Below are 27925 nucleotides of genomic sequence, written 5' to 3'. Positions count from 1 at the left end.
AATCCGCATTCCAGGATAACAGGGAGACACTCCATTCCTCCTGATACTCCTCCTCATTCTGGTCGCGGACTCTTCCGGTCAGGTCGGCTAGATCCGAAAAGTCCAAGCAGAACCTCAATACTGCCTCCATCCCTCCTCCTATGACTAGGTGGACAATGACTTTTTAACATACTGAAAGCTCCCAAGCCCAAAAGGTGCAAAGCAAAAAGCTGAAAGCGCCAACTCCCCTCCACTCGCACTGGCAAAGGCACTTTATCTGCGACAGATACCGCCCAACTCAAGCTACTCTTTGAATGGCTGAAATGTAGGAAACATCACAATATCATACTCTGAGAAGGTACTGTCAGTACAGGACTGGACCAGAGCGGGCCGTCTGAATTGTCAACCATTTTGCATTCTATATTCCCTATCTTTTAAACAACCCTCGTTTGTTGCAGTTGTTGCGTCAGTTTTCCGGCTATTAAAAGCCAGAAGAGTACTAGCAGCAGGACCAACCTACACCCCTCAGCTGTTTAGAACCAATTTATACATGATTTTTGTTTTGCAGCCTTTTCAGAGCATGAGGTTAATCCCCTGTTCTCTTTGTTTTCCTAAAGAAAATGTGATATTCATTGTTTTGGGGGTTTTTTCAAATTTTTTCAATGAGTTTCCAGCTCTGATACAGAGCACTCTGCATTTTCTGACATTTGGGTGCAATCAAACTGCAGAATCTGAACTACACATGGGCTGATACCCCGGGATGCACCACTGAATTTTTCTTCAAAAATCTGTGCTTTCTTATTTCTTCACCTTTTCGTTTCCTCATCGTCTTTTATAAAGGAAATGGGGCTGCTGCAGTTGGACAGTTGCCTCACTTGGTCATATGGCCCAAATGGTTGGAGGCCCATGGTCTTAAACCTTAAGACATGCCTGCAAGGAGGTGTGGGCCAGCTCTGACACAGAGCACTCTGCATCTTCTGCCTTTTGTGTGCATTCAAACTGCAGAATCTGAACTACACATGGGCTGATATCTCGGGATGCACCACTGAATTTTTCTTCAAAAATCTGGGGGTACACCACCTAAGCTTTGAGCTACCTCTCCAATAGTGACCAGTCGACACCAAACACTTTTTCGTTTGGCATAGTTCTTCAAGTAGGAGGCTTCCTTAGCAAAGTAAACACTAGCAAAGTAAACTGCGCTATTAACTAACCAGGCTAAGCAGGGGTTAAAGTTGTCTGTGCAAATAGGCTTTATCCAGGACGCTCCTGTGCCATGGAAAAGGTCTCTGTCCAAGGAGCTCTGGTCCTTGACTGAGTGTATCTGGGAAATGTGCCTCTTCTGCCTTCTGATAGGCTGCACCTGAAAAGAGCCACTTCTCCCATTGTGAAAGCTGAGCCCCCTTGAGGTGGTGGGGGGACCCACGCAGCAGGATAAGGCCCACAATAAACACCTAGGGGACCCTCTCCTGAGAGGGCTACAGTGGGAAGGGATGGAGCAAGCAACCATAAACAGTGTGCGGTAAAGGTAAACGTTTATAAAACGATCTTGAGAATTTGTTGGGCTGCAGACTTGGGCAAATTTGGGCTGAATAAAAAAAAAGTACTTAAAACCATTCTCTTAGACTTAGTTATTCCATTATTAATGCCTTAGTTCATACTTGGATGCTTCATATATAGTTAGTGCTGATGAATAAAGTATACCTGATGATTACTTAGAGGTGCTTGGTTTTCCTTTAAAGCAAATAATGGGTACAATGATGGAGTTTTCTGATTCTCACAATTCCTTTGTCAGCTGAGTTGCTGCCAAACCTCTAATCTATTTTTGGAAAGAGTCTTGGTAATAGTAATAATAAGCAATAATGGGAATATTGTTGGCTCTGTACCATGCCATGCTAATGAGTACTCCTTTTTATTTTAATGTTTTCTTGTTTAAGGAGAAATATATTAGTTTGCTCCCTTCCTTGCTACCTTTCCTGCTGTGGAATTCTTGAAAACTGGCAAATTTTAGCCATTAAACAGGAACTTTGAATAGAAAGCACGTATTTGCTTCTGTTATCCAAACAAAGTGATCTTTTTTATTTTCTCCATTCAGTTTATACCTGCTGGGATGTATTTTGGTAATGCACTCCATAGGTATGTTCTCTTCGGTGCTCTTTCCTTGTCTGAAAAACAAGCTCCTTTTTATAACTTGCATTTTGTAGTAAAAGAATGCTAAGGATGCCTTTAGCATAAAACAAATTTTTCACGGTGGGTTCATTAGTGACAGTGAAGCAGTGAATATACCTATCATTGGGTGAAGAATGCAAATGTCTACTGTAGGAATGGGGGACCTGTAGGCCCATCTAGATGATGCTAAACAATATCCCCAATCTTCCCTAGGCAGCATGGCCAGTGGTCAAGAATGATGGCCTTCAGAGGACCAAGGATTCTCCATTCCTGGTGCAGGTAGAAGAATTGTAATTATTCCACCACAGGGAAAAATAATACATTGTGTGTGGGGGGGGGGGTGATACAGATGTGTGTTTGTCTGTCACAATTCATCATGCTGTTTTGTGTCAACATAAGCTGAGTTCTTTTCTATTCTTGCTGGATGTTCAAGAAACTGCCAGTGTAACGAGATGTCACACACAAGGATGTCAACTCTTAGTGAAGCTTTTGAGAGCGTTTCAATTTTAGAGGATGGTTGAAGGCAAAAATTGGGAGACTTCATAGTGAAAATGGATCGAATGCCCACCTTTTAAATTTGTTTTTAAAATAACGTTTCTATCTGTCAGATTGAAGAGCATCTTGAAAACATGGCTGCCATGAACAAGCACACAAGCAGCTAATAATGCAAACTGCAAGACTCTCTATATAGTTTGTCTCTCGCCTCTCAATGGCTCTTTAACTAACCTTTTGATTTGGGGTCCTTTGTATGACACCATATGCAGCTTTATTATTTGAATCTCAAAAGGATGCAGGTACCTTTCCCTTTCAAGATATTGCGTGATAATTTTACTTTTATTTAAATCTTTGACATGTGTAGAAACTGCTTTAACAGTCTGATGCTGGGGTCACACAAACCCCAATTAGATGGTGGTGGTGATGTTTGAAAGATTTGCTTGACTGACCCCAAATTAATATAAAAAGGATGAAATTGTATTGAGGAAAATTGTACAGGGATAGAAGTATACAGGAATGATGTATGGGGTCTGTAATGATCACTGCATAAAATCCTATGGCAGGGGCTGGCAGTGGTGTACCCATTTTGCAGGGGGGGGGTATTCAGAGTTGTTGAGCAGCAGTCCTTTACTGAGCCTGTCAGGCCCCGCCACAACCCAGGTAAAGAGAAGCAGGGCAGGGCCCTTCAAGCTATCAGCAGGTCAGTCCTGGGCAGCAGCAGCAGCGGCTTGAAATTTCAGAAAATAAATTGATAGGTTTTTTTCTAATGTACATATTTTTCAAGATTCAAAAAGCAAGAGAATAAGAATTGGGTCGCAATCCGTGGCCGCTTCTTAAGACCAAAGAGAAGCAGAAAGACCAGACTCCTCCACTGCCCTCACTTCCGATTAGACACTGTGCCAATGACACATTTGTTGACTTTTCTGGCCAAGCGGATGGTATGTTGCACTGAATTTCATATCGGTAAAAAGTAATGTTGTCCATTAGCAAGTTTGACACGTGTAAAAACCATCGATACATCATCTTAAATATATTTTCTTTGAGTGACACACATGCTGTGAATTTAATTGTTTCGGTCCACAGTTTTTCCCACCCTTTAAAATTAATATTGTGCCCCAAATCCTGGCCCCACCTAATCAGAACACTTTTTACCTCTTCATCCTTTGTGTGCCACTCCAGCAGTGGCCAGGCTGTGGAAGAAGTGGTATTTGTTGGCTGTCTCATAGAGCTCTTTCAAGTAGTCATCTCGGTCCGGATTATGTCTTCGAACTCCATCATCTTGACCTGCCGGTCTTCCAGTGTTGGAAGTTCCTGCTGCTTCCATTTCTGAGCCAGAAGTGTCCTTGCAGCCATTGTGGCATACATAAACATGTTTACATCACTTTTATGTATTTCCTCACCAATTAAGCCTAATAGAAATGCCTCTGTTTTTTTCCAATTAAAATTATATTTCAAAACCTTTTTTAACTCGTATATTATGTCCCAGAGGCTTTCACTTTAGAACAAGTCCACCACAGATGGAGGAAGTTCCACTCCTTCTCCTTACACTTCCTACAATTTTTGTCTTGATTTCTATACATTTTAGCAAGTTTGACATGTGTAAAAACCATGGATACATCATCTTAAATATATTTTCTTTGAGTGACACACATGCTGTGAATTTAATTGTTTCGGTCCACAGTTTTTCCCACCCTTTAAAATTAATATTGTGCCCCAAATCCTGGCCCCACCTAATCAGAACACTTTTTACCTCTTCATCCTTTCTGTGCCACTCCAGCAGTGGCACCAAAAAGGTTGTGTTTTGTATTTCTTGGTTCCTAGCACACTCTGCAGCCCTATATACCTGTCTGCAGAGTTAGCTTCACTCATGCTGTCAGGCAACTAAGTTTGCCCTGACTCTCTTCAATTTCCCTGGCATTGGTGCTCTATGGCCAAAGGATGCTGCTTCTTGCATCTGTTCATTCACTGTAGTAATGCCAACTTTCCCCACTTAGGCAAGTTCGAACCAGGCCTTTTTCTCAGCTGGAACTTGCTCGAACAGATCCAGCACCTCTCAGGTGGGTACCATTAGAGAACAAGGGAAGTGTTCATGAGTTCTGGCACTTTTTTAAAAATAGAAAAAATATTATACGCGTTACAAAACATGAAGCTGAAATATATTGACCAGACAAAATTTCAACGAGTAACAGGTTTTTTTTTTTTAATAATTCACATACATAGTAAAAAGGTGCCATGATGCCATTCTGCGAGCTATGGTAAAATAGCATGTATATCTGCAGCAAAGCAAAAAGAAAAAGTGCTCCATTTCTGCTTTCAGTTGTATACTAGGAATCAGTTTTGTGAACTTTATGATACAAAAAGCTAACCATTTTTTTTAAAGCAGCAACCCAAATATAACTATGAAACAAAACGTATCAAGAACTATACAACCACTACACCTCATTTGGATGCTGTGCCAATGAAGTAGTTCATTTATTAACTTATTAAAAGAAAAGCCACTCCTCATATATTTTCTCTTTTTATTTTTTTAAAGTAATTTTTACTGATTTTTCCATTAAATCATATTCACATTTTGTTACAAAATTCTATGACTTAATATATTATTCTGTAAGAGCATCGACCTCCTGCCCTCCCTCTTTCTGACTTCCACATAACTTTCCATATTCTTCGCAATCCTATAAGCACTTACTTACCCTTTGTCAAATTATAATATTTCACATTATTATCGGTAAATCTGTTCCTTATAGTTACATTACAAAACATTTCAATTCAAGCCTACAAACGTTTTCAAATGTTTACAATTTTCTTTCATATAAAATATAAATTTATACCAGTCCTTTTGAAACAGTTCGTCACACTGAGTCCGGATTATGTCTTCGAACTCCATCATCTTGACCTGCCGGTCTTCCAGTGTTGGAAGTTCCTGCTGCTTCCATTTCTGAGCCGGAAGTGTCCTTGCAGCCATTGTGGCATACATAAACATGGCACAGCCAGGAGGGCCAGGCTGTGGAAGAAGTGGTATTTGTTGGCTGTCTCATAGAGCTCTTTCAAGTAGTCATCTCGGTCCGGATTATGTCTTCGAACTCCATCATCTTGACCTGCCGGTCTTCCAGTGTTGGAAGTTCCTGCTGCTTCCATTTCTGAGCCGGAAGTGTCCTTGCAGCCATTGTGGCATACATAAACATGGCACAGCCAGGAGGGCCAGGCTGTGGAAGAAGTGGTATTTGTTGGCTGTCTCATAGAGCTCTTTCAAGTAGTCATCTCGGTCCGGATTATGTCTTCGAACTCCATCATCTTGACCTGCCGGGCTTCCGGCGGCGCGCGTCTCCGGTGCGGGAAGGGATTCGGCCAGGAGCGCGAACCCAGTCCGATAAACAGGGGGAAAAGGGGGTGCTAGAGGGCGAGAGCACCCCAGAAACACATCCGGAGGGTGTCCGGAGGTACAGGGAGCCAGCAGAGACCGAGCGCGGCTCACCCCGCTGTCAGGTAACCTTTGTAAGGCGAGGAGAACAGCGAGGAGAGCAGCAGGTCCTCGGCAGCCATTTCCTCCCCCCGAGCAACGGACAGCCCAGACCCCGCTGGTGATTAGCGCACCGTTTCAGTGAACAAGAAACCCGGGGGTGGTTAAAACGTGAAGGTTAAACTATTTCGGAAAAAAAAAAAACCTGGAGTGAGAAAGAAGGGAATTCTAGAGGTTCTGCCGTTACCAGGGATCGGTGGCTACGCAGAGAGAAACTGCAGAGCAAGGCAAGTGTATTGAGCTACCACCGGTGATTACTTCGTTTCCCTGAAGGACTTTACGCTAAAAATTATTCGACCCCCTTTAGAAAAAGGGGTGACTCAACAGGGAACAGAGGACGAAGTTATTAAATTAGAACCATCTATTAAAACGAAGGGCGCCGGAAACGCCATCCCCACCGCGGAAGAGAAAAGTGGAAGAGAAGCGCTGGCGGCGCCATTAAGGAGAATAAAACGTATCAGGGACTAATCTACAACTCTACAACAGGTCTAACCTGATCTAAAACTTGGTGGCTGTGCTCTTGTCTTTCTCTTGGTACTATAGTGAAGAGCTGGGCACATCTCTGTTCTGAACTTTTTGCTACTTGCTCAGCATTTGGGAAACAACTATTACCGGGTGTTGACGGACTCTTTGGTTAATTTACTTCGAAAGCCTGCCTTCAGCGACAGAGAGCGCCATCTAGCGGATAAAGTGTTTATAACGCTTGGGAACTTCTATTTCTATCCTGACCTTACTTTTTACTTTTTGGTTACCTCTTCCCCAGTATCTCTGTACCCCCCCTTCCCCCCCCGCCTCCCTTTCTTTCTTTTCTCTCCTTTCTTTCCTTTCTTCCCTTTTCCCCAACTCCAGGAAAAATGGAATGGAGACTCTGAGTGAATTTTCTGGGAGACTCTGATGGTGTGGACCTTCCATCCACTATCTGGAGAACAAACTTTCCCAATATAACCTCTACAAGACTATACGGTGCTGTTTGAAAGCACACATCACTCTGAGGATATAAGAGCTCTCAATCCCCTGAACTTTGGTGCTGCTTGAAAGCACACATCACTTTGCGGACATAAGTTTTTTCAAACTCCTGAACTTTAAAACTACAGGACCTTCCCTGATACCCCAAAGCCACAATACGGTAAAAAAGGAATTAATAGACTACTGTGCAACCGAAAGACTGTTAGAAAAGACTGTTAAAACAGGGGACCAGGTTAAATAGGGAATTGAAACCCGGTCAGAAGTGTTATAATTATACTGTTGGGTGTAGTTAATATCTGATAAAACAAAGAATGTCAAACACAGGGAAAAGACCAGAAGGGGGAACACCAGTGGACAGAAAGGGATCAAAGCAGGAAGGGGAGTTTAGGGCAGAGATATTAAGAATGTTTGCGGAGATAAGGGAGAGTGAGAAAAATGTAGAATGTAAGCTAGAACAAGTAGAGCACAGAATTGGGGAGGTAGATAAGAAGTTAGATGAAACAGTTAATGAACTAAAGAGTCAACTCAAAGAGGTATTCAGGAGGACACAGTCAGTGGAGGAAGGGATGAAAAAGACCAGAGCAGAACTAAAGGAAGTAAGACGTGAGGAGGAGAAAATTAAAGCTGAGATACTGGATTTGAACAAGAGCCAAGAGGATATGAAAGATTGGATTGCTTTGAATGAACTCAGACAGAGGGAGGCTAACCTTAGGATGAGAGGTATACCTGAAGTTCAGGGAGAAAACATAAAAGAGAAATTAATAACAGAATTAGCCCTTTGGTTGGAAACATCACCAGAAGAGGTAGAAAGGGCGGTGCAATCGGCTTTCAGACTAAAAACTAAGCCTCCAGGGAACAAAAAATTTGTAGGAGACTGCCTGATAATATTCAAAGACAGGGAAATAAGAAACAGAATTCTCTCTAAAAACAGAGAGAAAAGGTTAAACATTGAAGGAAACAACATAATAATTTTTAAAGACATTCCTGTCAGGCTTTTAAAACGTAGAGATTCCTACAAAGAATTGGTACAGATACTTAAAAGAAATAACATTGTGTTCAAATGGGAGTTTCCTGAAGGCATTTCCTTTACATATAGGAGCAAGAGACAAAAATTGACAAATCCAGGAGAAACAGATAAATTCTTAAGGAAATACAAAGAACTTAAACCACAAAAGGAAAAGGGTAAAGACGGGGGAATAGGATCGGAAGGAGTTCTGGAGGGGGAGACGGGAAGTTCGGGGGGGGAGGAGGGAGAGGGGGGAGGGACGGGGGAGGAAGCGTAAGAGGAAGGTCAAAAGGAAATTATAGCTGTTCACTTTTCTTTTTTCTCCCTACAAATTAAATCACAATGGTGTTAAAGGTATACAGTTGGAATGTTAATGGGATGAATGACAGGGGAAAGAGGAATCGAATTGAACATATCTTGAAGAAGGAAAGTCTGGATGTTATCTGTCTCCAAGAGACACATATTGCGAGAAAGCACAAAAGGATTCTGATTAATCAAAGATTGGGGAACGAGTTTGTATCCTCAGACCAGAAGAAAAAAAGGGGGGTGGTGATTTATATAAAAAAACAAATTGAAGCGAAACAGTTATTTAAAGACGAGGAAGGAAGGATAATAGCAGTAAAAATAAATTGGCAGGGAGAAAAGATAATAATAGTGGGAATATATGCTCCCAATGATAACAAGTCAGAGTTCTATGGGAGATTGGAAGAAAAGTTGTATGACTATGCCGATGAGAAAATTATACTATTGGGAGACATGAACGGAGTGACGTCGTTAGAAATGGACAGACTGAGGGACACAAAGGGTAGAGAAGGGAAGTTACCTAGAGCGTTTTTTTCCCTTATCCAAAATTGCAATTTGGTAGACATTTGGAGATTCAATCATCCCATGGAAAAACAATATACCTACCACTCGGAACCCAATGATTCATCATCAAGATTGGATCAGATGTGGATTTCGAAAGAGATAACTACTAGAGCGGTACGGGTGGAGATTCAGGTTAGAACAATTTCAGACCACAATCCATTAATTATGGAACTAAGAGGGCAGGAAAGCAGATCAAATAGATGGAAACTTAAAGATTACTTATTGGACGACCAAGAGGTAGTAGAAAAAGCCCAAACCAGATTAAAAGAATATTTTGAGGACAATTTAGACAACAACACAAAATTGAAGGTGGTGTGGGACGCGGGTAAGGCGGTGATGCGGGGTTTTTTTATCCAGCAGAGCGCAATCAAGAATAAAAAGAGAGAAAAAGGGAAAAAAGAAATTATACAACAACTGGCAGAGAATGAGCAGAAATTAACTCAAAACCCAAAAAATAAGAAAATAAAAGAGAACATAAAAATTTTACAATCACAATACACAATGCTGGTAAATAGAGAGATAGAATGGAAAATCAAAAGACTGAGACAGAGGAGTTTCGAACATGCCAACAAAACGGGAAAGCTACTATCCTGGCAACTGAAAAAAAGGAAGGAACAGAATACGATAAACAGGATAGTGGTGGAAGGAGAAGAGATAAACAAACCTAAGGAAATAAGGAGAGCTTTTTTGGATTTCTATGGAGAGCTCTTTAGAAATACTGGAAAGAATAGGACCAGAAAAATAGAGAGATATTTAACGATTAAGAACATCAATAAGATCCCCCCAGCAGATAAAGAGAAATTAAATGCCCCAATTGAGATAGAGGAAATCAAAGCAATAATAACAGATTTAAAAAACGGGAAAGCCCCAGGCCCAGATGGGTTTAGTAGTAGATATTATAAAGAAATGGCACCGGTTCTACTGACTCCACTACAAGAAGTAATGAACAACATTCTTAATGAAAGAGAAATACCGGAGACGTGGAAGGAGGCGCTGATTACATTAATCCCAAAACAAGATTCAGATTTAGAACAAATTAAAAATTACAGACCTATTTCCCTATTAAATATAGATTATAAGATCTTCGCGGGAGTCCTTGCAAGAAGATACAAGGCCATCTTAGTAAAAAATATCCACAGAGACCAGGCCGGCTTTCTGCCGGGTAGGCAAATGAAAGATAATATAAGAAACATTATTAATATAATAGAATATTTAACAGAAAGATGCGACAAACAAGGCATATTGTTATTCGTGGACGCTGAGAAGGCGTTTGACAACGTAAACTGGGAATTTTTGCTGAGACAACTGGAACACATGGAAGTAGGTACTGAATTTTACAACGGGATAAAAGCAATCTACACGGAACAAAGGGCAAAATTGTTGATAAACAATGTGGAGACAGAAGAAATAACAGTAACTAAAGGAACAAGACAGGGATGCCCACTGTCCCCACTGTTATTTATAACGATATTAGAAGTACTACTAAACTCCATCAGAGATAATAAAGGAATAAAAGGAATCAGGGTCGGCCATCACGAACACAAAACTAAAGTCTTCGCAGACGATCTGGTTGTAACAATGGAAGACCCACTGGATTCAATAAAAGAGGTACTTAGAGAATTTGACCAATTTGGGGAAGTAGCGGGCTTCAAATTAAACAAAAGGAAAACAAAAATAATAGCTAAGAATATGCAATTAGACAAATTGGAGGAATTACAAAGAGAAGCAGAAATAGAAGTGACAAAAAAGCTGAAATATTTAGGGGTATGGATAACACCAAAAAATATAGACTTATTTAAAAACAACTATGAAACTGTATGGAAAGGGGTCAAGAAGGATATAGAAACGTGGGGTCGGCTCAAATTGCTATTCTGGGGAAGAATAGCTACAATTAAAATGTCGGTACTGCCAAGAATCCTATTTCTTTTTCAAAATATCCCGATCATTAAAGATATAAAGATATTTAAAACCTGGCACAAAGAAATTTCTAGATACATCTGGCAGGGGAGGAAGCCGAGAGTAAAATTTAAATTATTAACGGATATAAAAGAGAGGGGAGGCTTTGCTCTCCCAGACCTAAAATTATATTACGAGGCATCCTGCTTATGCTGGGTCAAAACATGGATAAAACTGGAAGATACGGAAGTGTTAGACCTAGAGGGCCACGACAATAGATCAGGGTGGCATGCCTATCTGTGGCATGGGAGGAAGAAAGGACATAAGGGATTCGGGAATCATATATTTAGAGGTCCCCTGATAGAGGTTTGGGAAAGATATAAGGATGTGTTAGAACCCAAAACACCCCAATGGCTGTCTCCATTAGAGGTTATGTCGGTTAAAAAGACCAACATGAGAGCCAATTGGGCAACTTACGAACAACTCCTAATGAAGGCGGAAGGAAAGTGGAAAATGAGGCCGTTTGAGCAGGTCAAATCCCAAGTATATGACTGGCTACATTATCATCAGATAAACGATATGTTTAAGAAAGACGTTAAAGGCAAAGGATATGCTGACAAAAAGTCCAGATTCCAATCTGAGATTTTGGAGAATAACATAAAAACTCTATCCAAAATGTATAAACAACTATTAGATTGGAATTTAGGTGACGAGGAGGTTAAGGCGGTAATGACACACTGGGCTAAAGATTTTGGCCGTAACATTTATTTTGAAGAGTGGGAAAAACTTTGGAAACATCACCTCAATTTCACGGCCTGTGTGTCACTAAAAGAGAACTTAATGAAAATGTTCTACCGCTGGTATCTGACCCCGGTAAAATTAGCCAGAATGTACGGATCTTGCAACAAATGTTGGAAGTGCAAAGTAAGGGAAGGGACTTTCTACCACATGTGGTGGGAATGCCAAAAGGTCAAAGAGTTCTGGGAAAGCATACACAATGAAATAAAGAAAATGTTAAGATATACTTTTGCTAAAAGACCAGAGGCGTTCTTACTAGGTTTGGTAGGAAAGGAGATAAAAAAGAAGGACTGCAAACTGTTCCAATATGCTATAACGGCAGCAAGGGTGTTGATAGCCAAAAACTGGAAACAAGAGAGTTTGCCGACTATAGAGGAATGGAGAGCCAAACTACTAGATTATGTGGAGATGGACAGGATGTCAGGAAAAGTTAGATATAAAAAAGATCAGAGGTTTGTCAAAGATTGGGAAAGTTTTACGGAATATCTGAAAAGCTTAACTGATGAACAGATAACACTAGTGGGTTTCAAAGGTGCTCTGTAGAAGCAAAGGGTAATGCCTATGGAAAAAGGAAGAATGAGAGTGACTTATGGCACTACATACAAAGGAATGCGGATTTATTTATTTTTTTGTTATTATGGACGATTCGTGGAATGGCAGAAGGAAGTCCTTTTTATTTTCTCTGTAAAAAACAAGAGTATTGATATAATTTGATCTGTATTTTGATTTTTACAAATTAATAAAAATTATGCAAGGAAAAAATCATCTTGACCTGCCGGTCTTACAGTGTTGGAAGTTCCTGCTGCTTCCATTTCTGAGCCAGAAGTGTCCTTGCAGCCATTGTGGCATACATAAACATGTTTACATCACTTTTATGTATTTCCTCACCAATTAAGCCTAATAGAAATGCCTCTGTTTTTTTCCAATTAAAATTATATTTCAAAACCTTTTTTAACTCGTATATTATGTCCCAGAGGCTTTCACTTTAGAACAAGTCCACCACAGATGGAGGAAGTTCCACTCCTTCTCCTTACACTTCCTACAATTTTTGTCTTGATTTCTATACATTTTAGCAAGTTTGACACGTGTAAAAACCATGGATACATCATCTTAAATATATTTTCTTTGAGTGACAAACATGCTGTGAATTTAATTGTTTCGGTCCACAGTTTTTCCCACCCTTTAAAATTAATATTGTGCCCCAAATCCTGGCCCCACCTAATCAGAACACTTTTTACCTCTTCATCCTTTGTGTGCCACTCCAGCAGTGGCCAGGCTGTGGAAGAAGTGGTATTTGTTGGCTGTCTCATAGAGCTCTTTCAAGTAGTCATCTCGGTCCGGATTATGTCTTCGAACTCCATCATCTTGACCTGACGGTCTTCCAGTGTTGGAAGTTCCTGCTGCTTCCATTTCTGAGCCAGAAGTGTCCTTGCAGCCATTGTGGCATACATAAACATGTTTACATCACTTTTATGTATTTCCTCACCAATTAAGCCTAATAGAAATGCCTCTGTTTTTTTCCAATTAAAATTATATTTCAAAACCTTTTTTAACTCGTATATTATGTCCCAGAGGCTTTCACTTTAGAACAAGTCCACCACAGACGGAGGAAGTTCCACTCCTTCTCCTTACACTTCCTACAATTTTTGTCTTGATTTCTATACATTTTAGCAAGTTTGACATGTGTAAAAACCATGGATACATCATCTTAAATATATTTTCTTTGAGTGACACACATGCTGTGAATTTAATTGTTTCGGTCCACAGTTTTTCCCACCCTTTAAAATTAATATTGTGCCCCAAATCCTGGCCCCACCTAATCAGAACACTTTTTACCTCTTCATCCTTTCTGTGCCACTCCAGCAGTGGCACCAAAAAGGTTGTGTTTTGTATTTCTTGGTTCCTAGCACACTCTGCAGCCCTATATACCTGTCTGCAGAGTTAGCTTCACTCATGCTGTCAGGCAACTAAGTTTGCCCTGACTCTCTTCAATTTCCCTGGCATTGGTGCTCTATGGCCAAAGGATGCTGCTTCTTGCATCTGTTCATTCACTGTAGTAATGCCAACTTTCCCCACTTAGGCAAGTTCGAACCAGGCCTTTTTCTCAGCTGGAACTTGCTCGAACAGATCCAGCACCTCTCAGGTGGGTACCATTAGAGAACAAGGGAAGTGTTCATGAGTTCTGGCACTTTTTTAAAAATAGAAAAAATATTATACGCGTTACAAAACATGAAGCTGAAATATATTGACCAGACAAAATTTCAACGAGTAACAGGTTTTTTTTTTTTAATAATTCACATACATAGTAAAAAGGTGCCATGATGCCATTCTGCGAGCTATGGTAAAATAGCATGTATATCTGCAGCAAAGCAAAAAGAAAAAGTGCTCCATTTCTGCTTTCAGTTGTATACTAGGAATCAGTTTTGTGAACTTTATGATACAAAAAGCTAACCATTTTTTTTAAAGCAGCAACCCAAATATAACTATGAAACAAAACGTATCAAGAACTATACAACCACTACACCTCATTTGGATGCTGTGCCAATGAAGTAGTTCATTTATTAACTTATTAAAAGAAAAGCCACTCCTCATATATTTTCTCTTTTTATTTTTTTAAAGTAATTTTTACTGATTTTTCCATTAAATCATATTCACATTTTGTTACAAAATTCTATGACTTAATATATTATTCTGTAAGAGCATCGACCTCCTGCCCTCCCTCTTTCTGACTTCCACATAACTTTCCATATTCTTCGCAATCCTATAAGCACTTACTTACCCTTTGTCAAATTATAATATTTCACATTATTATCGGTAAATCTGTTCCTTATAGTTACATTACAAAACATTTCAATTCAAGCCTACAAACGTTTTCAAATGTTTACAATTTTCTTTCATATAAAATATAAATTTATACCAGTCCTTTTGAAACAGTTCGTCACACTGAGTCCGGATTATGTCTTCGAACTCCATCATCTTGACCTGCCGGTCTTCCAGTGTTGGAAGTTCCTGCTGCTTCCATTTCTGAGCCGGAAGTGTCCTTGCAGCCATTGTGGCATACATAAACATGGCACAGCCAGGAGGGCCAGGCTGTGGAAGAAGTGGTATTTGTTGGCTGTCTCATAGAGCTCTTTCAAGTAGTCATCTCGGTCCGGATTATGTCTTCGAACTCCATCATCTTGACCTGCCGGTCTTCCAGTGTTGGAAGTTCCTGCTGCTTCCATTTCTGAGCCGGAAGTGTCCTTGCAGCCATTGTGGCATACATAAACATGGCACAGCCAGGAGGGCCAGGCTGTGGAAGAAGTGGTATTTGTTGGCTGTCTCATAGAGCTCTTTCAAGTAGTCATCTCGGTCCGGATTATGTCTTCGAACTCCATCATCTTGACCTGCCGGTCTTACAGTGTTGGAAGTTCCTGCTGCTTCCATTTCTGAGCCAGAAGTGTCCTTGCAGCCATTGTGGCATACATAAACATGTTTACATCACTTTTATGTATTTCCTCACCAATTAAGCCTAATAGAAATGCCTCTGTTTTTTTCCAATTAAAATTATATTTCAAAACCTTTTTTAACTCGTATATTATGTCCCAGAGGCTTTCACTTTAGAACAAGTCCACCACAGATGGAGGAAGTTCCACTCCTTCTCCTTACACTTCCTACAATTTTTGTCTTGATTTCTATACATTTTAGCAAGTTTGACACGTGTAAAAACCATGGATACATCATCTTAAATATATTTTCTTTGAGTGACAAACATGCTGTGAATTTAATTGTTTCGGTCCACAGTTTTTCCCACCCTTTAAAATTAATATTGTGCCCCAAATCCTGGCCCCACCTAATCAGAACACTTTTTACCTCTTCATCCTTTGTGTGCCACTCCAGCAGTGGCCAGGCTGTGGAAGAAGTGGTATTTGTTGGCTGTCTCATAGAGCTCTTTCAAGTAGTCATCTCGGTCCGGATTATGTCTTCGAACTCCATCATCTTGACCTGACGGTCTTCCAGTGTTGGAAGTTCCTGCTGCTTCCATTTCTGAGCCAGAAGTGTCCTTGCAGCCATTGTGGCATACATAAACATGTTTACATCACTTTTATGTATTTCCTCACCAATTAAGCCTAATAGAAATGCCTCTGTTTTTTTCCAATTAAAATTATATTTCAAAACCTTTTTTAACTCGTATATTATGTCCCAGAGGCTTTCACTTTAGAACAAGTCCACCACAGACGGAGGAAGTTCCACTCCTTCTCCTTACACTTCCTACAATTTTTGTCTTGATTTCTATACATTTTAGCAAGTTTGACATGTGTAAAAACCATGGATACATCATCTTAAATATATTTTCTTTGAGTGACACACATGCTGTGAATTTAATTGTTTCGGTCCACAGTTTTTCCCACCCTTTAAAATTAATATTGTGCCCCAAATCCTGGCCCCACCTAATCAGAACACTTTTTACCTCTTCATCCTTTCTGTGCCACTCCAGCAGTGGCACCAAAAAGGTTGTGTTTTGTATTTCTTGGTTCCTAGCACACTCTGCAGCCCTATATACCTGTCTGCAGAGTTAGCTTCACTCATGCTGTCAGGCAACTAAGTTTGCCCTGACTCTCTTCAATTTCCCTGGCATTGGTGCTCTATGGCCAAAGGATGCTGCTTCTTGCATCTGTTCATTCACTGTAGTAATGCCAACTTTCCCCACTTAGGCAAGTTCGAACCAGGCCTTTTTCTCAGCTGGAACTTGCTCGAACAGATCCAGCACCTCTCAGGTGGGTACCATTAGAGAACAAGGGAAGTGTTCATGAGTTCTGGCACTTTTTTAAAAATAGAAAAAATATTATACGCGTTACAAAACATGAAGCTGAAATATATTGACCAGACAAAATTTCAACGAGTAACAGGTTTTTTTTTTTAATAATTCACATACATAGTAAAAAGGTGCCATGATGCCATTCTGCGAGCTATGGTAAAATAGCATGTATATCTGCAGCAAAGCAAAAAGAAAAAGTGCTCCATTTCTGCTTTCAGTTGTATACTAGGAATCAGTTTTGTGAACTTTATGATACAAAAAGCTAACCATTTTTTTTAAAGCAGCAACCCAAATATAACTATGAAACAAAACGTATCAAGAACTATACAACCACTACACCTCATTTGGATGCTGTGCCAATGAAGTAGTTCATTTATTAACTTATTAAAAGAAAAGCCACTCCTCATATATTTTCTCTTTTTATTTTTTTAAAGTAATTTTTACTGATTTTTCCATTAAATCATATTCACATTTTGTTACAAAATTCTATGACTTAATATATTATTCTGTAAGAGCATCGACCTCCTGCCCTCCCTCTTTCTGACTTCCACATAACTTTCCATATTCTTCGCAATCCTATAAGCACTTACTTACCCTTTGTCAAATTATAATATTTCACATTATTATCGGTAAATCTGTTCCTTATAGTTACATTACAAAACATTTCAATTCAAGCCTACAAACGTTTTCAAATGTTTACAATTTTCTTTCATATAAAATATAAATTTATACCAGTCCTTTTGAAACAGTTCGTCACACTGAGTCCGGATTATGTCTTCGAACTCCATCATCTTGACCTGCCGGTCTTCCAGTGTTGGAAGTTCCTGCTGCTTCCATTTCTGAGCCGGAAGTGTCCTTGCAGCCATTGTGGCATACATAAACATGGCACAGCCAGGAGGGCCAGGCTGTGGAAGAAGTGGTATTTGTTGGCTGTCTCATAGAGCTCTTTCAAGTAGTCATCTCGGTCCGGATTATGTCTTCGAACTCCATCATCTTGAGCTGCCGGTCTTCCAGTGTTGAAAGTTCCTGCTGCTTCCATTTCTGAGCCAGAAGTGTCCTTGCAGCCATTGTGGCATACATAAACATGGCACAGCCAGGAGGGCCAGGCTGTGGAATAAGTGGTATTTGTTGGCTGTCTCATAGAGCTCTTTCAAGTAGTCATCTCGGTCCGGATTATGTCTTCGAACTCCATCATCTTGACCTGCCGGTCTTCCAGTGTTGGAAGTTCCTGCTGCTTCCATTTCTGAGCCAGAAGTGTCCTTGCAGCCATTGTGGCATACATAAACATGTTTACATCACTTTTATGTATTTCCTCACCAATTAAGCCTAATAGAAATGCCTCTGTTTTTTTCCAATTAAAATTATATTTCAAAACCTTTTTTAACTCGTATATTATGTCCCAGAGGCTTTCACTTTAGAACAAGTCCACCACAGACGGAGGAAGTTCCACTCCTTCTCCTTACACTTCCTACAATTTTTGTCTTGATTTCTATACATTTTAGCAAGTTTGACACGTGTAAAAACCATGGATACATCATCTTAAATATATTTTCTTTGAGTGACACACATGCTGTGAATTTAATTGTTTCGGTCCACAGTTTTTCCCACCCTTTAAAATTAATATTGTGCCCCAAATCCTGGCCCCACCTAATCAGAACACTTTTTACCTCTTCATCCTTTGTGTGCCACTCCAGCAGTGGCCAGGCTGTGGAAGAAGTGGTATTTGTTGGCTGTCTCATAGAGCTCTTTCAAGTAGTCATCTCGGTCCGGATTATGTCTTCGAACTCCATCATCTTGACCTGCCGGTCTTCCAGTGTTGGAAGTTCCTGCTGCTTCCATTTCTGAGCCAGAAGTGTCCTTGCAGCCATTGTGGCATACATAAACATGTTTACATCACTTTTATGTATTTCCTCACCAATTAAGCCTAATAGAAATGCCTCTGTTTTTTTCCAATTAAAATTATATTTCAAAACCTTTTTTAACTCGTATATTATGTCCCAGAGGCTTTCACTTTAGAACAAGTCCACCACAGACGGAGGAAGTTCCACTCCTTCTCCTTACACTTCCTACAATTTTTGTCTTGATTTCTATACATTTTAGCAAGTTTGACACGTGTAAAAACCATGGATACATCATCTTAAATATATTTTCTTTGAGTGACACACATGCTGTGAATTTAATTGTTTCGGTCCACAGTTTTTCCCACCCTTTAAAATTAATATTGTGCCCCAAATCCTGGCCCCACCTAATCAGAACACTTTTTACCTCTTCATCCTTTGTGTGCCACTCCAGCAGTGGCCAGGCTGTGGAAGAAGTGGTATTTGTTGGCTGTCTCATAGAGCTCTTTCAAGTAGTCATCTCGGTCCAGATTATGTCTTCGAACTCCATCATCTTGACCTGCTGGTCTTCCAGTGTTGAAAGTTCCTGCTGCTTCCATTTCTGAGCCAGAAGTGTCTTTGCAGCCATTGTGGCATACATAAACATGGCACAGCCAGGAGGGCCAGGCTGTGGAAGAAGTGGTATTTGTTTGCCGTCTCATAGAGCTCTTTCAAGTAGTCATCTCGGACGCTGCGACGGAAATTGTGACCCCCATAGGCGGCCGCCCCGACGGCCGCAGCCCTACTCAGCGCTCTGAGCTTTCGGAAAAATGCCCCAGCGCCTGCCATATCAATTATATCTCTAGCATTGTCCTTCATCTGTCTACCAGGTAGAAATCCAGTTTGATTCTTTCCAATCTCCTCTCCCAATACATCTTTAAGTCTATTGGACAATATACTAGCAAATAATTTGTAATCATTATTTAGGAGCGAGACTGGCCTCTAATTTTTCACCTGCCTTATGTCCATGTCTTGTGTAATATGGGCTTCTTTCCAAGTAATATATATATATATTTAAGAGGAAAAACTCATTGGTTTAAAAGGTTATATATTTCCAGCCTGATGTAGGGGCTGTGTTGTTGTTTTTTAAGCCAAATGCAATGAAAATGCATTGTTTGAAGAGTGAATAGATGTATATGCAGAATATGTAAACGTGCACTGCGAAAGCTTTGTAATATTACTTTTGTGATTTTGGGTAAAATTGATGGATGAAGAAAGTGTTGAACTAAAAGCAAACTGTGTGCTTAACTTGTGTTTGTATCTTTTCGTTTCTAAAGGGACCTTTATAAATTGAATTTAAAATAAACAAGCAAACTCCAAAAAAAATTTAAAAAGAGAAAAAATAATACTGGTTGGAGCTTTTCTCTGCTTCCTCTAGCTACTCTCCCACAATATATACTGCTGGAGAGGAGAAAGCATATGCACAGCTTTGCCACCCATCTCTCAATATGCCCTATACATTTTACTTCTGGTTGGGCTGGAGCAGGCATTTTTCTGATGTCAGCACATTCTGTCATTGTTGCCTCAAAGCCAGTAATATTTATGCTTTAAAAATGCAGAGGAAAAGAACGATAATAGTTATTTTATATGGGTACATGGACAAAGTCTTGTTTGCTATGGCAAGTAAAAATTGCACGAAAGAAGAAAAAGTAATTCCACCAGACTTAAGAAATCCATCTTAATATCATTCATAGAGCAATAAATAGCATTAAGTGGGCCAATCCAGACATAGATCATACAACCCTAAACCACTTGGAGACACAAGATGGATTTTGTTCCAGTCAAATAAATCACTTATTTTCTAAGGGAGCAATATTTACAGCAGTGGAAGGGGAACAAATTAACACTATTTTCAGTATAGAAAAGGCCCAGGGGTGGAATTAAGAAGTATAGGCACATCGATCCCACCCACCCCTCACACCCTTTATTTATTTTTTATTAATGAGAACCTACAAATCCACTGTTTTATGGAATTGTAGTTGAACAAGGGAAACAAGAAAATAGTATTGCCGCTCTCTTTTATTGGTTTTGTTAAAATAGGATTTTCCATTCTGACTGGCCAATTTGACTGCAGCTGCCTGCTGCTGATATTATGGATAATGTTTTCTTAATGAAACTTGGATCAGAATGCTATGCCGTCCTGCATATCAGATGGAAATAGGAACACCCTTCCTGGCCCAGTCAATTACCGCCACCCCACTAGTTTTTATCAGCCAAGAAGGCTAAGAGTCCGAAGCACAAGTTGTTGCCCTGACTAATACAAACACCTTGTCCACATCCTCAAGCCTTACTATCTGAAAATTATCCAAAACGACAGGACTAGACAGTGCTCTGGACACCCATGAGACTCATCTGCTATAACAGCAGAGTCAAGATCTCAGTGGATGCAAGTGGTTTTATCCTCAAAATGCTTTGCAAACAAGTCACAGTGGTTACACATAGCTACCATTGGTTCCACCACCTCCTTGAGTTGGACTTTCTTCTTCTTTGGCGATCACTTGTAGCTGAGTAGTACTGCTATCTTCAATACCACTATGTATGCTTAATGATGAGTCCACACTACTGTTCAGTTGTATGCAGCCAGATCTTTCCTCCACTTGCGCGGAGCCATCTTTCAACTTGTTTCCTTTCCCTAAGTTCTGCAGTATACCAAGGAGTCAAGTGGGAAAGGATGCTCAGAAGTGATCATGTTAAAAGCCTGAGCCATTCAGATGTTCCAGAGGCTGGCCAGGGCTTTGATAGGAGTGCCAGTCATATCAAACAGAAAAAACCCTCAGCGTTACCTGGAAACCCATTAGATACATCAGCCTCCAGGGGCGGATGATCCTAATACATCCCTTGCCTCTAGAAAGGGAAAAATAATAATAATAATAATAATAAATTTTATTTATATCCCGCCCTCCCCAGCATATTTAGATTAATAGTCTTTAAATTTCATCCATTCCTCCTGATACTCCTCCTCATTCTGGTCGCAGACTCTTCCGGTCAGGTTGGCTAGCTCCGAAAAGTCCTTCATCTTCATCTTCATCATTTACCACTGTTGTGGTCGTGAATTCTGGAAAACAGGTCTGGGTGCTGGCAGAAACAGGTTTCCAACGTCGTTGCTCCCACAACCTGGGACTGAGCTGACTGGCCTTTATCTTCTCTGGGGCCTAGGGTGGTCCCGGCCCACAGGTGACTCTCCTCTCCTGGCGTTAGATTTACACTTCCTGAGCAGAAGGCACAAAAGGCAGAACAGGGAAAACCCTTTTCCCAAAATTTATTTTAAAAACAAGATTATTCAAACTTAAAAGTTGGCACATCTCTTACAGGGTTCAAACAAGAAAATATAAACATTGTTTAACATCACTAGCTAAACATACTCACAAACGAGAACAAATGAAGGCTTAGGATAGTTCAAAGGTTCTCGGCTGAATCCGCATTCTAGGATAACAGGCAGGCACTCTACATCACAAAGAACGCGCATATGAATGTAGAGATGATGGGTGACTGCCGGCAAGTTGGTAAGCCTAGCAGAAGGGCAGCTTATGAAAAATCTAAAATTCTAGTTTTCAAAAGAAGCTTCTCCTGGTCTAAATGGGTGCTGGATGGCCCATAAACTTGAACAAATCAAATACTTCAGTTATCTAGGGCTCACATTCCATGATACAGGATACTGGAAGCACCATGCAAAACCCATTTCCCAACTCCTGTATGCTACAAATGTCTTGCATAATGGGGACCTGCCAAAGCTAGATGGCTTTCAGGCAAAATTTCTACGATCTCTGCTGCAGGTACCCAACTGTGTCCCCAACTCCATACTTCTGTTAGAAGCTGGTGAATACCCAATTTCAACTAAAGCGTGGTGGGCTGCCCTAAAACATTGGCTCAGGATTTCAGTGTTTGATTTAGGGAAGGGTTTGTACCAACACCTGACCAATGAGGAATTTGTCAGCAAATGGCAGAAAACCATGGCTAAAAAAGCCACCTCTATTGGTCTGTCACCCCCCCAACTGTATTACCTGGGTTATGAAATCACCCTAAAGACGTTAAAGCAAAGATTATGGGATAATGCACACAGTGACTTGCGATCTGTAGTCCGCTGGCAGTAGGAGTACAATATAGGCATGTCTTTAAGTTAACATCTTACATTAAAAATCTGACAGTACCAAACCAAATTGAAGGCTTTTCACCAAAGCCAGACTAAACGTCTTTCCTTCTGCAGTGTTGGATGGCAGGTTGAGAGGAGTTCCCTACCAGGACAGACTTTGCTCGTGTGCTTGAGACATCGATTCCATAGAACATATTTTGTTGCACTGTACAAAATATGAGCAAGCCAGGGCTGAACTGATATTACCCTTGCTGGTACCTTTCCCGGGAAAATCAGAGGCTCACTATGTCAGGTTCCTATTGGAAGACCGGACAAATGCTAGAGCATTAGCAGTGCAGTGGCAAAGTTTTTATCGGTGGTTGCAAGAACCAATGATCCCTATATTCTGAACAAAATGCTTGTTTAACCTGGAGGTAGGCTGTATGAATTGTGTGTTGCTTTGTAATGATTTGTTGGGTCTCTGGACCGTAATAAAGATTGATGATGATGGTGATGATGATGAGATTGATGATGATATTTCAACATCTTTTTCAATTCATTGTAAAACTTCTCCCAGAAGTCTTTCACATTGGGATAGGCCCACCATGTATGATAAAAACTACCTTCTCTTTCTTTACATTTCCAACATAAATTATCATTCTTATGATAAATCTTTGCTAGTTTTACAGGGGTTAAGCACCATCTATACATCATTTTCATAACATTTTCCTTTAACATCGTACATGCAGTGAACTTGACCACTTTCCTCCACAACCTTTCCCAATCTTCAAACATTATGTTATGTCCCACATCTCTTGCTCAATCTATCATCACAGATTTAACTTGTTCATCCTTTGTATGCCACTCCAACAGTAAGTTATACATTTTGGACAAGATACTCAATGTTTTTGGCTTTGCCAAATATATCAGCACATAATTATTTCTGTCGACCAGAGATGTCTAGTCTGTCATCTTTCTCCCTGGAAGTCCTGAGCAGACAGCTAGTCTTTCCTAGCTGTGGTTCATTAGGGCCCCACCTTCTGTACTAGAGGAAAGATGCTTGTGGGCAGGCATCTTGCTGTTGTTGTTGTTACGCAGCTAATAAGTGAGAAGACTGCTAGGAGCAGCAACTCTCATCCTACCACTCTGGAAATTTTGTTTGGTCCAGCAGGGCATTCAAGCATGGTTGCAGAAGTGCATTTATTTTATCAATTTGGATGTACAGATGTGAATATCAATAATACTTCCCAAAATGCTACAGAAATATGTAAAATGTAATAACTTTGAACAATTTCATCAATTCCAATCTAGCCCCGTATCTTTAGTGACTGGTATGCTGAGGTAATATTGTAAGAGCAAATTTCAGAGATTAACTTCGAGTGGACTCTTTCAACATTTTACTTCATTGCATGTTCTTGTATTTGTTTATTTAAAAAAAATTATATACCATGTGATTATTTTCTTTTTCTTTTCTTTTTCTACAAACAAACCTCTAAGTATCGTTCTACTATTATGCGAGAGAGTATTATTCATTTTCTCCACACAGTGGTTAATTTATCCGGTCCCTCCTTATCTCAAAATCTGCTAATTTAATTCCATGGATAAAAAGATGGAAGCTGAGATGCAGGGAATAGAAGAATGTGAAGGTCTTGAGAACAAGATGTGCTTGGATGGCAAAGCTATGCCACAGAAAATTCAATCCGTGGGGGGAACTGACAAGATTTTCCTTGGTGGTGGAGCTGCAGAATCTAACAAAGAAACAAAAACCATTTGTTAGTGACCAGAAGAATAAGGACAGTACTTCTGAACACAGCTGTACAGGAAGAGAGAAGTGACTATCAAGTATCAGCAAAGGGTAATCACAAATGGCAGAGGAGTGAGAATGGAAAGGGAATGTGCCCGCCTCTCTGTCCACTGGGAATCTATTGATGCCCACTTTTATTTAACATCTTACAATAAGGAAATTATACAGAAGAGGCAAGCAGTACCTTAATTGCATTTGGCACTGCAAATGCAAACAAGTTTTGTGGATTTATTAGTTTAAAAAAGAGCACATTTTAGAAGTGGAATAAACTGTCTCAAAACCAAACATTTCAAGATTATGTCTACACTACAACATTTATGTTGTACAGTGGTACCTTGGGTTAAGTACTTAATTTGTTCCAGAGGTCCATACTGAACCTGAAACTGTTCTTAACCTGAAGCACCACTTTAGCTAATGGGGCCTCCCGCTGTTGCCGCGCTGCCGGAGCACAGTTTCTGTTCTCATCCTGAAGCAAAGTTCTTAACCTGAAGCACTATTTCTGGGTTAGCGGAGTCTGTAACCTGAAACGTATGTAACCTGAGGCACCACTGTATATGATTTTTATCTTTCGTATTCCTCAGCAGCTATGGATGCCTCTTGTGTTATTTGTTAGAGTAGAATGTTTGTTTATATTAATCGGTTAAAAATATGTTTATTTGACTACAAAGGCGTCCTTAATTAATGGACCTACACACTTTTTTTAAAAAAAGCATTTTTTTCAATATAAATACTATAAAAACTGTAAATGGCAGGTACCATTTTTAAAGTAAAAAACCCCATTCCCATCTCTTGAGATGTCATCATCAGTGACAAATAATGCAGAGTTTTAAAGAATAAGAGCTTTACTGAGTTAAAATAAGCTTCTTCATAAACAACATGGTTCCAAATAGTTTGACTGAGATTACGTACTGCTCACAACTGAGGCAGACTGACTGACTGAAATCTTACAGAGAACACACAGAGAAAATGGCTGCTAAGTCACATGTCAGAATGACTCAAAGGTTAGCAGTTAGGCCTGAATAACTTTAGTAGGCCCAAAAGATTGTGCAGTCCCAGCCTTCTCAGCCTGCTTTGCTGCTTCTGCTCTCATGTGTCTTTGTCACGTGACACACATGTACCATAGGAGAACTACTGACATGACAGAAGGCCATATATTATGTAGTAGGACAGAGCTGAGGAACCAGATATTTTTGGACCCCAGCTCCCATAATACCACATAGCCAGTAGCCAGGGATGACAGATGCTGTAGTCTAGCAACACATGGAGGACCACAGGCTCCATGTCACTATAGCAGGACTTATGACTGAGTAGGGATGGGGGAGAAATTCAATTCAGTTTGCATTTAAAGGTGAATCTATAAAAGTCACGCATTCTGCAACAAGAGACACAGCCTGTGATGATCACACAGGGTCCCCGGACGTTTAACGGTCTATTGATCCCTGTGCCACACCTGTGCTCGCTTCCCCACTGCCACCAAGCAGTTACTCTCTGGTAAAACACTGAGTCCAGTCAGTTGTTAAAAGTGAACAAAAAAAAAAAGATTATTTTGCAAACATTAACAAGTTTATGGTTTCTCAGATAATATTCTTGTCAGTATCTTAACTTTAGTTTCTTTACCGGCCTATACCTTCCTAATACCTTCTGACTGATTATCTCAACTGCTTGACTGACCTCTCTTAACAAATTCTCTCCCTCTCTCACACCAGACTAGCCCAACCCACAGACTTATCTTCTTTGTCTCTTCTAACTCCAGACTGTCTTCTCAACAACTCTAACTCTCTAAAAAAAAGTCTGTGCTTAAACCTTATACACAGTTAACTCTGCCCCCTGGGTTCCCAATGGTTAGTCATTTTACAATTAGTTAACCCTTTCCCTATGAACCCAGTATGATGTCACACACATAGAAGGGCAAACGCCACACAGCCATTCTCTGAAATCAGCATTTATCCAAATTTTGAAATGCTGTTTTCCAGTTAGCTAATGTTTATCTATCATCTATCTATCTATCATCTATCTATCTATCATCTATCTATCATCTATCTATCATCTATCTATCTATCTATCTATCTATCTATCTATCTATCTATCTATCATCTATCTATCTATCTATCTATCATCTATCTATCTATCTATCTATCTATCTATCATCTATCTATCTATCTATCAGGGGAAAGTGAGCATAAAAATGAATATATTATTTGATATATAATATCAAGCAAAAAGGCATGATATTATGAGAAAGTGCTTTGCAAAAATGTGCACATTAGTAAAAACTGCACATAAAAATGTGTTCATTAAGAGAAATTCATACCAAAATACTGATGAATCTTCAGGAGGATATTTTTTTAAAGCATTCCCACATTGCTGCAGAAATGTGAAGAACTGAATTTAAGATTGGAAAAGTGAGAAACAGAGAAATGAAATTGTCAGATCCTTCCATCCCTACTTCGCAGTGAATTTCCATAGGTTTGTGCTGTAACCTGGATAGTATAACTTGGCATATTTGCTCAGAAATACCGGTAACTCTCATTACAATACAAGGAGACTTGCTCCCAATAAAGTCTGCATTGTAGCCTAAGTTTTAATTGGGTGATAAACCTACTTTTCTGACATTTTGTGTCTAACTCAGTTCATCATCGATCTCATAAGAAATTGCAGAAAAATAGAGGGGCACATCATAGTCTGAAACAGAATTAAAGATAACCAACCATTAATTAATGAACCTGTATTGGGGGGGGATTGAAAAAAATGTTTAAATGTTCACCCCATTTTTTTAAAAAAAAGTTGTCATTTTTTAAAATTTCATTGCAATGTTTGACCCACCTGTAAGTGTCGGAGCACGTCTGTTTCATTTCCATTGCCTTAATAGTGCTGACATTCTCCACCCCTGAAGCACAAATCTCACTAAACAAGGTACAATTGGATTTAAGAAGCATCTCTATCATAATGTATTCTCTTCTGCACACAACAGTGACTTATGTTAGGGATGCTAAGAAACAGACCCTTTGTTTTCCCCTGCAAAGAATAGTGTGGTTCCTAGACTATAATTGGATAGCTTGAGATGTTGACATTTTTCCCATTTTGACAGCCAGATCAATGTTATTGAAAGTGGTTTGTAGGCGTTCATGACAGGCTCAGGATTAATACTGCCAGCCTGTCTCAAAATGGCTGCTGTTTATAGGCAGGTGTGATGGACAGCAGAGCCAGACCAGAGTCTGATGATGCAGTCCCTCAGAAACTCTATCAGAGTGTTGGAGCCTCTTGCTGACTGGCTACAAAGCTAGCTAACCACAAGTGGGGAGGAGCAGTAGTCTGTGAGGGAGAATAAAAGGAGCGGTTTCTGTGAGAGAGTTAGATAGGGACAGAGATAGTTTATTTTGAGATGGGAGATAGGAATTCGGATAGGATTTGACGGAGGGAGAACTAGTTCTGATTTGAGTTGAACATCCACGTTGAGGAGACTATCTACAGCAAGAGGAAAGGGCATTGCACCTTAGGTAGGAAGACTGGGTTGAGTACAGACAGGAATTAACTGGAGGGCTGAGTCTGAGCCGGGAGAGGTAGAAGCTGTGGGAATACAGGCTACCTGGGTCTCATTCCTGCCAGGACGGGAGAGTTCTTCTAAGTAAAGAACACTCCCAAACCCAGTGGCGTAGGGAGGGCAGTGACAAAATGGCGAAAATA

At 40.1% G+C, this 27925-nt stretch overlaps 1 long non-coding RNA gene across 1 annotated transcript; it reads right to left on the bottom strand.

The window, feature by feature from the left end:
* Positions 1 to 23930: 23930 nt before the first annotated feature.
* Positions 23931 to 26149, bottom strand: LOC128406760 (uncharacterized). The gene is made up of 2 exons (XR_008328606.1): positions 25880 to 26149; positions 23931 to 24185 (listed from the first exon to the last, which is right to left on the bottom strand). It is a non-coding gene; the product is annotated as an uncharacterized LOC128406760 (long non-coding RNA).
* Positions 26150 to 27925: the final 1776 nt, after the last annotated feature.

Source organism: Podarcis raffonei, chromosome Z (assembly GCF_027172205.1).
Source record: "Podarcis raffonei isolate rPodRaf1 chromosome Z, rPodRaf1.pri, whole genome shotgun sequence".
Classification (NCBI taxonomy): Eukaryota; Metazoa; Chordata; class Lepidosauria; order Squamata; family Lacertidae; genus Podarcis; species Podarcis raffonei.
This window is presented reverse-complemented; position numbering and strand designations above follow the sequence as displayed.